The sequence below is a fragment of the Myodes glareolus genome, chromosome 4 (genome assembly GCF_982192425.1).
Source record: "Myodes glareolus chromosome 4, mMyoGla1.1, whole genome shotgun sequence".
NCBI classification, from domain to species: Eukaryota; Metazoa; Chordata; class Mammalia; order Rodentia; family Cricetidae; genus Myodes; species Myodes glareolus.
The window spans coordinates 61294816-61306173 of record NC_142029.1 but is presented as its reverse complement, the minus strand read 5'-3'; the positions used below and the strand labels follow the sequence as shown (position 1 = coordinate 61306173).

Here is an 11358-nt window from a genome sequence, read left to right as displayed (position 1 = left end):
CAGGGTACCAGGGCACGGATGGCAGAGCTTGGCAGGCGGGGACACTGAAGGATAGGAGTGGATGAATTTTGGAAAGGGAAGCAGACCGAGGATTCTCTCTTTCACTTGTATGGGAACATCGTCTCATCCGGGCACTGGGTTATGAAATCTAAGCGGATGTAGCAGAATTCTGGAAAACAGCGATGGCCCTTGAGTGCTGGTGTGGCTCTCATTTCTTTCCTTCACATTTTATGGGACACATGTTACCCACACTTTACAAATGAGTCTTTGACATCAGCATCTGTCATCGCGAAAGCCACTTCTTGGATCATCTAATATAGCTTTTTTCCAGTGTAGGTCACAGTCACGCCCACCTACGTGATTTGAAGCACAACCGCTTTAAAATGTCCTCAGCAAAGCGGCGGCCTTGGTTTATTCTGCATCAACCATGTTCACCTATTGCCTTTCAGAAAACACTTAATTTAGAGGGATGTGATTGGCAAGCCCCAGAGAGTGTGTGGCGGCTTCTATTTACGGTTAATGCTAATCCGCGGGCCATATGGCAGTGTAAATTTCTAGTACAAATTCCATTTGCATGAGGCTACAGCTCATTCTTGGATGGCTGTAACTGTGTAATTTATCAATGTGAAAAATGGACTTTGAAATGTAATAATCCAGAGCTAATGTGGTGAGTACCATCAGGGAATTGAGTGTGTTTATAAAAGCTCTGTTTCCATGAGAACAGAGTCCTGTGAGAAAGGTCCGGCATCCCTGGGCTACAGGAATCATCCACCCGGGTGACAAGAGTTGATCCTAGATCCAACTCTGGCAGGAATGGCCTGATGCCCTAAGCAGGTCCCTTAACCTCTTTGGGACTTAGTGTTGTTAGCTGTGAGTTGAAGAACTCAGATTGGCCCACTGGTTACCAGAGTTAAAAGCATCAATGGCTAGTAAAGTATAAAAATAAAAAATTAGAATACTTTTTTAAACAAATCATTTTCTTTCTTTATATTTACTTACTTTATGTGTATTGGGTGTTGGATCCCCTGGAACTGGAGTCATAGACAGTTGTGAGCTGCCATGTGTGTGCTGAGAATTGAACTTGGGTCTTCTGGAAGAGCAGCCAGTGCTCTTAACCACTGAGCCATCTCTCTGGCCCAAACTGGAATAATTTTAGATTCACAGAAGTTACAAAAGCAGGTAGCTTTCCCTAATGTTAGCTTCTATTCAACTTCTTTTATATCTTTTATATCATTGTGTATGTATGTGTGTGTGATATGTGTATGTGTATGTGTGTGTATGGTGTCTGCATGTGTATGTGTGTGTGGGAGGTACTTGTGCACGTGTGCATGTGTATGGAAGCCAGCCTTGGGTATCATGCCTCAGGAGCCATCCATCTTGGCTTCTTTGGTTGGTTCTGGCTTTGTTCTTTTGGAGACAAGGTCTCTTGCTGGCCTGGTGCTCTGATCTTGCTAGAATGACTAGCCAGTGAGCCCCAAGGATCTTCATTTTTCTGCCTCCCTAGACCTGAGTTTGCAAGCATGTGCTGCCACACCCGACTCTTGTTTGTAGGTTTTAGGGATTAAACTCATTCCTTACTCTTTCATGGAAAGCACTTTCCCGACTAAGCCACTCCCACTTCCTTATGTCATACAGAAAACCCAGAGTGTTTGTCAGAAGGAAGAAATTCACAAAGATGCAGAACTGTAAACCGGGTTCTATTTTAATTTACTCCCTGACTCCCCAGGATTTATTTTCTACCCCAGGAATGGCCCGGCATATCTGTTCACATGTAGCTATCCAGTCTGCTTAGCATGTGACATTTCCAGCTTTCTTCTTTGCTCATGATCTCAGTAGCTCTAAAGAGAACGAGCCACTGGGGCTGGAGAGATGGCTCAGCAGATGAAGATGTTTGCCACCAAGCTCCTGACCTGATCCTTGGGAACCACATGGAGGAAGGGGAGAACCAACTCCAAAAAGTTTTCATCCAATCTTCACAAGGGATTTGGAGCTTGGGGCCAACAGATTTCTATTTTGACAAGTAGAGCATATGAGTAAGTCCTTGGGGCTACAAGGGATAGGCAACCAAGTTGAGGAGAGAACTTTTGGGTCATGGAAGAAGTCCAGAAGCTTTGGTGGGCTCAGGTTGACATTTGGGTGCCTATGTGTCCTGTCTCTTTGGTTGAGCCCTTCTTAGATATGTCACCACAATATGTTCATAGGATGCTTGGTTAATTTCTCAGAGGCCCAGATTAACCACAGAGGGGAGATAGGCTCTTTTCTGCTCTGAGGTGAGGAGAGGTTGCCCAGAGTTGTGAACCACATCCTGTATCCATGACAACAAGAGAGTGTAGGACTCAAGAACCTTAAAGATGGACAAGGATCTCTATGGAATCATTTAGGCACTGAACTAACCAACCCCAGATCTGGGTAGATTGTAGGAAATAACAATTGCCTATAGTGTTTAATCTTCCAATTGAAGCAAAATGTACAGTGGAATCCATCACCCCATTTCCTGGATGCTGCTTTCTTTGTTGTCATCAGTCACTGATGGCCTGGTGCAAAGAGGAGCTCAGCTCCAGAGCTTTCATTGGAGGCAGTGGTAGAAACTCCAGCCTCTATAGGCATCTGGACCAAAACAGAAGTGTTATTTGTTAGCCTCACTCATGAAAGCTGGATGAGAGCCACACACAGGGACCCGGCAATGATGGAGAGATGATGGGGTCTAGAGCGTGATTCTGACTTGCAGCATGTCTGTAATCAAGCTTTTGCTCATCCAACGACACAGTCTTGAACTGACCAGAAAAGGCCATCTTTGCTTGGAGAACTTGTTTGCTTCTTGTGACAATCACGGGCACATGCTAAGCTGAGGGGATCTCCATGGTTCCTTCCCTGTCAGTCAGGCTGGCATGAAATGAGTGTGGTTGGTATACAGGCGTGGAGCCCACCAGCAGTGAGGAGCTGGCCCTCAATACAGGTTGCCATCAGTTCATGGTTTCTCATCAGGGAATAGTGCCTTAAAGTAGTGGTTCTCAACCTGTGGGCCATGACCCCTTTGAGTTCTAACGACCCCTTCACAGGGGTCACCTAAGACCATTGGAAAACACAGATATTTACATTACGATTCATAACAGTAGCAAAATTATAGCTAAGAAGTAGCAACAAAAATAATTTTCTGGTTGGGGATCACCACAGCATGAGGAACTGTATTAAAAGGTTGCAGCATTAGGAGGGTTGAGAACCACTGCTTTAAAGGATGAAAGGAATGACCATTTGAACACACATGGCTTTCGTCCTTCCTTGTGCCCTGTGCTCTCGCTTCTTTGATGATGTCTATCAGGAGATTTTGCTTACCCTCCTGGCTTTTTCAAATGAAAGCAGTTTCTACGCCCGCCTTCCCTCCCACACACACTTTCTCACGAGCAGATATACACTTAGGTGAGTACTCCCCGACTTCTGGCAGATCCACATATTTTGAGCATGTACATAAAACCATTTATAGGAGTTTAACCCGTGAATCATAGACAGAAGATTCTCATTAGGAAGGAGCTGTGGCCTCCCAAAGCTTGTGAAGAAGTATTCATGGTATTTGAAGGTAGAAAACTCAGCACTCAGTGGGAGATGCATGGATTCACGACACATCCTGTGTTGGTTTTTTGTTTTTTTTTTTTTTTTTGAAACAAGATTTCTCTGTGTAACAGCCCTAGCTGTCCTGGAACTCACTCTGTAGACCAGGCTGGCCTCGAACTCACAGAGATCCGCTTGCCTCTGCCTCCCAAGTGCTGGAATTAAGGGGGTGCGCCACCACCGCCCAGTCACATTCTGTGTTTTAGTATTAAAAGCTTAGATACAGTGTTTGGCTCAAGAAGAAAGAATCTGATAACTTCATAGCACTTTGTTTAGGGATAGGCACAGTGTTAAAAGTCTGTTAAGCCAGTGAGATGACATGGCAGGCAAAGACACTGGCTGCTAAACCTGGCAATGTGAGTTCCATCCCTGGGGCCATGTGGTAGAAGGGGAAAACCAGCTCTCCTCAAGGTGCCCTCTGATGGAGTGCCCATGCACACACAAGGAAAGAATGCAATTTAAATTTTAAAGTATGTTTGTTGAGAGGAAGGGGAAGGGGCTTGTTATGTAAGCATGAAGACCTGGAACTGATCGCTGGCATTTTCATAAAAACCCAGACAGGGCACACATGTCTCTGTAACACCCACTGTTAGGGGCAGAGATAGGAAAGTAACTTGGGCTCCCTATCTTTGGCTCCCAGCCCAACTCCAGGATTAGCAAGAGACCCTTGTCTCAAGGGAAAAAGATGGAGGACACAAGATATACTCCTCTGGCTTCCATGCACACACATGGCCACATGCACTGGTACATATGTACATATATACCACACACAAGCACCAGGCATGGTAGCCTGTATTTCTGATCCTGAACTGGGGCGGTAGAGAAAGGAGGATCCCTAGGGCATGTTGGTCATACCACACTAGACTAATCAGCAAGACCCAAGTCCCAGTAAGATACCCTGTCTAAAAAACAAGGTGGAGAGGCTGGAGACATATCTCAGTGGTTAAGAACACTGGTTGTTCTTCTGGAGGATCTAGGTTCAATTCCTAGCACCCACAGGGGAGCTCAACAACTGTCTATTATGAGGGCCAGCCATGATAATCTAAGTCTGGGCAGAAAGGAGGTTCTTTATTTCTTCCAACCATTATCACCTGGGACTCTGGCCATCGATAAATTTTAATGGAGTCTCAATAGTTTACCCTGAGACAAGGCCTGGCAGGCTGAGATTACCTGACCCCAACCCAAGAGCAGACCATTCAAAGGAAATTCCTGGCATTCCAAGCACTGTAAATAGAAACACCTGCCAGCACTTCACCAGGACACCCCTAGACAAATGTCAGCCAATCAGGGGTCCTGAACCTCTGAGACCTCTCACCCCTACTTTTACTACTATAAAAACCCAATTCTAATTGAGCTGGGGCTCTCTGGATATTCCAATACATTGGACATGCGGAGAGACCGAATTTGCAAACTTGATTAAAATAAAGGTTCTTTGCTTTTACATATGGGACTCGTCTCCTTTGTTGGCTTTTGTGGGGGCCCACGGATTTGGGCATAACATCTATGACTCCAGTTTCAGGGGATCTGACATTTTTACGGATATACATGCAGGTAAAACATTAACGCACATCAAATAAAAATAATTTTTTTTTTAAAAAAAGTGGAGCCAGTAGTGGTACATGCCTTAAATCCCAGCACTCAGGAGGCAGAGGCAGGTGGGTCTCTGTGAGTTTGAGACCAGCTTGAACTACAAAGCTAGTTCCAGGACAACCAGAGCTGTTACACAGAGAAACTCTGTCTTGAATCCCCACTTTCCCCAAAACCCCTCCAAAACCAAAATGCCTGGGGTTGACACCTGGTCTCTAAACACACACACACACACACACACACACACACACACACACACACACACACGCATATGCGTGCACACTCTCCCCTACATGCACAAACACACACACAAATAGTTGAAATAGTTGAGACTCGAGTGACACCCCCTCCAGGGTGTTTTCAAGATACAATTTTACAAAGCAGAGCTTTAGAGAAAAATCGATTATTTCAGGATAAATCACAAGCATTCCAGGATTGCCAAATGCTAAAGCAATTTGAAATTTTTTCCACGGTTAAACTTCAACAGGGCCGTGGACAATCTCCTGCAGACTGGTTGCATTTTGGTGAAGGTTTGCCTTTAGTGTGTAACATCAGCTCTACACCAAGCCCTGAGGGCCTGGCCCAAGCTGCCTTGCTGAGCACTTCACATGGGTTCTCTTGTTCTCAAATTAGTTTTACTGAAACTCTATCTTTATGTAGGTCAGGACTTCCTTTTTCCTTTGAAACTTTTTTTCCATTTAAAAAACAGCAGACAACAACAACAACAAAAAACCCACTCTCTTGTTTCCAGAAATTCCTGTGTTTCTTATTTCCTACTGGCCTTTTCAGGAGTTTTTTTTTTTTTTTTTTTTCCTTTCCTTTCCCTTAAAACCGTGGAAGGATTATGTGTCTTTACTGATTTAAAGTAATCTTCTCAGTTAAATCCTTAGCAGTTGAGTCTCTTGCTCCTTGCAGGACAAAGGTTTCTACCTAGCTGCTGACGTGGTCCTTACGGTGACCTTGAGTGGGTTTATACCGTCCTGATGCAGTCCTGGTGACATCCTGTCCACCACTGCTTCCTCTCTGAACCCAGACTCCACCCTCTGCTCCCTGCAGTCCTTACCTAACCCGCTTACACTCCAGGACGCCAGGAGCTTGTTTCTAGACCCCTGGCTCATGCAGGAAAACAACCTGGAGTCAGTAGCAGAACTCTGAGTTGAAATTAATGATTGGGCCTTGGTTTCTCCATCTGGAGGACAAAGATGGATTTATTAGGCCTACACAGACATTGGGTATTCCGTTTCTAAGTTAGAAATGCGATAAGATTCCAGAATTTAAACTCTTTTCTTGAACTTTTCTGTTTAGTTAACTCTAAACTTTCCCCACTTCCCTCAGGCATTCCTTCCTAACCTCTCAAGGCCATAGCCAGGAGCTGGGAGCAGGCGCAGCTGCTTCTGCGGCCTTCACTGCCGTTCGCTCCCCATCACTGTAAGAAGCAGCTTGATTCTCTTTCATAAAATTTGGCTGCCTTATTATTATTATTATTTTCTCAGAATAAAAATTGTCAGAATGATGGCTTGCTGGGCTTGGGCTAGGCAGCTGCTCCCCGATTTCTGGGTGATCTTGGCTCTGAGTTTCCTTTACCCCATCTGTAGGGCAGGAACCATCCCATCTGGGCTGCAGGGATGTGGTGAGGATGCACAGAGAAGCTGTCCAGAAGTGCTCAAGGAGAGTGCCTGTCCTCATGATTGCCTGTCACCCATGAGACAGTGGACAGAGGGTCCTCCCAGAGTGGCTTTAGAGACTATGGAGTGCTTGACTGGATGCAACAGGTTAAAAATAAAGAATAAAGCAAAAATTTGAGACTTCTGGCGAATTTTGTTTCTTGTTCCTCCATTAGGGTGCTGGGGGCTGCCTGCTTGTGTCTCTTTCTTCCCTCAAGTTAAAAAAGAGGAAAGGAAAGCAGAAAAGACAGGAAAGAAAAGGAAAAGAAAAGAGAAAAAGAAAGGAGCGAAACTTTCCCGAACTTTCCCATTCCTCCCTGGCCTGCTGCTGCAAAGTCTGAAATTCCATCCTGTGTTTGTTGTCATCCTCAGGCCGTTTCCATAGTAACCCAGATTCCAGGGACTGGCCTTGGGCCCACCACAACCCATCCCTCAGAGTCTCCCTGGCAGAAATGAAGCATTCCTTCTCCCTGTAGCGACGTCAGAGCAGTCAGAGTGAGAGAGGATGCTGTTGTCCACCCTCTGCACCCCAAAACAAGCCCCCACCCCAGCCCCATTCAAGGGTGACCTGCCTGGTTAAGCTCTGTTTGGTATCATTTTGAGGGTAAACACAATAAAACAGTCTCCTCCATTTCTCTTCTCTTCACTTGAGCTGAGGAATTAGCTTCTCGTACCAAACATTGTGCGCTTGGAAAACACTCCAGATGGTTCTCATTAAAATTCCAGTCCCCCCACCCCCACTTTTGCAGCTCCCCCCCATTCTTCTCAAACTGTTATCTCAAAATAAACCCCAGGTTAAGGAGCAAAGTCCAATGAATAGGGTCTTTTTGGAGTCCCCTGGATGGCCGTGAAGGGCCCTTCATGTCATCTTCCCGCCCAGGCCACCTGGTTCTTCCTGGGGCTGCTTTCTTCAGGCACGCGTTCTGTGCGCTGGCACCAGCTAGAGTCCAGAGACACCTGGGGGACATGTGCTGGATTAAAGGGTCAGGAGGAGGGGGTAGAAGGCCAGCCTGGTCTCTGCTCTCCAGCAGGGCCTAGCCCTCAGAGGGATTGGCCACAGGGGTGAGGACATGCTTCCTCTAAGCAGCTGGGGTGAGGGGAGGGAAAGGAGGAGAACCAATAACGTTTGGCCGTAATTACAGCTGAGCAAGCCACAGGCTTTGCTTCCACATCTGGAAAAATCTGCTTATACAGGAAAATGGTGTGCATCCAAGGGGTTTTATTTAATGTGCTCTTATTGTACGTTACGAAAGGAATTCAAGTTGTTAGACTGGCTGGGCGAACATTCATGTCCTTCTGCTTAGATTCAGGAAGTGCTCCATTCTGTCCTGCCCCCTCCTTCTCCCCGCTTCCTCTAGGAAATGTCCACACATATCTTTTCCTAGACATTGGAAAATCTCTATCTTGCTCCCTAGAGAGTTTGACTGTATACTAATGTGACATGTGAGTACAATCTCCTAAGACAGTCAAACCGGAGAGTTTAGACTCTGGAGAGAACACAAGCGAAAACCAGGCACGGGCTCTTCTGCCACCGTTGCTATCTCCCAGCCAGCTTCGCTAGTGTCCTTTCTCCCTGTTTATGCGAACACATACGTGTGCTCAGACACAGAAACGCATGTTTTCAGTCCCAAATGAGGTCACACTCCACATGCTCTTTAGCAGTTTACTTCTCACTTGTGGGATGATCTTCTCACTCACGTGGGTGCCTGTCTCCTTCTGTGACTGCTGCAAAGAATTCCCAGGGGTGGCTGTAGAATAATTCTTCAGGCTGTCCCCTCTTGATGGGGATTCCAGTTCTTCCTTTAGTATAGCGCCTCCATTCCTCAGAGCGATGCAGTTGTTAACCCCGGCAGGTGTCTCCTGAAGGGCAAGCTTTTCTGACAGCATCCTCTAGGTACATCCCTGATGACATGAACTTGCCACTTCTAGGTGTATGCTACCAGATTGTGTTAAACAATGGTTTCTCCAAGTCACAGCCTCCAGGACAGACAGCCTCACCAGTGTGGGGTCTTCTGGTAGTCTTTGAAAAAGGGTTGACACTTTGATGAACGAGATATAACAGTATTGTTGATAATCTGCCTTTCTTTAATTATTAGTAATGTGTCTTAGCTCAGTTTCACATGACAGAAATCACCATGGGCAGAAAGATTTACTTTTGAAAATCAGTTGATTAAAATTACGTCAAATCAGATGGAATAAAATGTTCCAGGTTGAGATTCCATGATGGAATCGCAGCTACAGACTACCATGAATGCAACTTGCCCTTCTGCCATGATCTGGAAGCTGGGAACTTGAGAACCTGGGATGTAATCACAGACTTGGCAGCCTGGAAGCCAGGAAGCCTCGGCCGGACCACGCTATCTGAGCTAAACAATGGATGGCTACATTCTGTCAAATACACCCGTGGATCTGGAGACCCATACATGTAGAGACACACACACACACGTACACATGCATGCAACACACATACACCCTCCCGACCAGTGGTTCTCAACCTTCCTCATGCTGTGACCCTTTATAAACTTCCTCATGTTTTAGTGACCCCCAACCATAAAATTATTTTTGTTACTACTTCATAACTGTAATTTTGCTACTGCAATGAATTGTAATGTGAATGTTAGTATTTTCTGATGGTCTTAAGAAACTCCTATTTCTTAAGGAACTGAGAGATGGCTTAGAGGTTAAGAGCACAGGTTGCTCTTCCAGAGAACCGGGGTTCAATTCCCAGTACTCACATGGCAGCTCACAACTGTCTGTAACTCTATTCCAGGTGATCCAGCTCCTTCACATGGACATACCTGCAGGTAAAGCACCAATGCACATAAAATAAAATTAATAAAATTTAAAAAGAAAAGGAAGAAAAAGAAACCCCTATGAAAGGTTGTTTGACCCCCAAGGGGTTGAGACCCACAGGTTGAGAAATGCCATTCTAGGACACCACATCGGACTATATCAAGCCGCATACAAAAGCTCAGCACTAAGGCAGTCAGAGGGGACAGCTTTGCCATTCACATTCCAGCAGGCAGGAAGATAACCTGCAAGGTGGAGGGCGTGGGCTGAGCCAGTCTAAAACCTGTGACATCATCATAACTTCTGTGCTTTGTATCTTTTTTTCAAACGGATTGCTCAGTTACACCCCTTGTCTACTTTTCTCCTGGGATTACATTTTCCTACTTGATTCACTAATGTTTTAATGTGTTACCTGGAAAATAATTTTAGCTATTATATTTGCAATAATCATCTATTTAATTTTATATTTCCTGTCGTGTAGGCGTTTTACATTTATCTGTTTTTCTAGTTTCTGGTTCCTGGGTTTTGTAGCTTAAGAACGTATCTCTACCTCAGTGTTTCTGCTGGATGCAACTGTACTGTATCATATTGTTTTTTACTTTAAAATGATGATGATATGTGATGTGTGCAGGTGCACATGCTCTTGAGCAGTAAGGTCAGAGGACAACTTTCAGAAGATGAGTTTTCCTTTCTACAGTGGGTTCTGGGAATTGAATTCACATCATCAATTAGTGGCAAACTCCCGTATCCGCTGAACCATCTTACCAGCCCTCATAATGCCTTTATAGACATTTTATGCTTAATTCTTAAAACTTTCTCTATCGTATGGTATAATCGCGTCTCAGCCTTTTGGATAAGGTCAAGTGTAATGTGTGGTAGATCCAGGGATCTAGATTAACACTGTCCCCACTCCCATCGCAGTGGAAAACAAATTGTCCTAGCTAGCTTAATTTGAATAATTTGTTTGCCACCTCAAAAAACATAGTTTAAACCTGAGAATGTTTTAAAACATAAGATAACCACTTTCCTTTTTCTCAAGCCGTTTTTTCCCCTTGATAAAGGCTAACAATAATTAATTTTGATGACCTCCCACTTTTTTGTTATTCAAAAGCCTTAAAAAGAAGGGTTTGGCATCCCCAAAGCATAGATGTGGTAGGTCACCCTCCTACTCAAAAGGCATGATTGGGCCCCTCTTCCTCAATCTTAAAGGTTTAATCTGTTGGCCAGTCCTGTTTACCCAGCTGACCCCCATCTCCTACCAGTGGCCTTGGCCATCTTACTTCCCTGCTCCTGTGTGCAGGAGAGAAGACAGCACAGGAATAGGCTAACACAAGCCAAAAACTGGTGTGGATATCCACAACAGCAACTTCTTCACATCACTAGACATCCTTTAGAATTCTCCCCTCACTTATTAGTATTTCTCCATGTGGTCTCCATAAGAAGTTAGTTATTGGGCTGGAGAGATGGCTCAAAGGGTAAGAGCCCTGGCAGCTCTTCCAGAGGACCTGAGTTCAATTCCCAGCACCCAAATGGTGGCTTACGACCATCTATTATTGTAGTTCCATGGAATCTGATGTCCTCTTCTAGAGTGCAAATGTACAAATAAACAAAATACCCGTATATATAAAATACATGAAGAAATAAATCTTAGCTGGGTGGTGGTGGCACACGCCTTTAATCCCAGCACTTGGGAGGCAGGGGCAGGAGGATC

General features: G+C 45.0%; 1 long non-coding RNA gene across 2 annotated transcripts; it reads right to left on the bottom strand.

Moving 5' to 3' along the window:
• Window positions 1–1684: 1684 nt before the first annotated feature.
• LOC146894656 (uncharacterized) lies at window positions 1685–9657 on the bottom strand. 2 transcript variants are annotated; one of them, XR_015001859.2, is made up of 2 exons: window positions 9593–9656; window positions 1685–2607 (listed from the first exon to the last, which is right to left on the bottom strand). It is a non-coding gene; the product is annotated as an uncharacterized LOC146894656 (long non-coding RNA). The 2 variants fall into 2 exon arrangements; XR_015737702.1 differs by lacking the exon at window positions 1685–2607 and adding an exon at window positions 8057–8877 and having other exon boundaries at window positions 9593–9657.
• Window positions 9658–11358: the final 1701 nt, after the last annotated feature.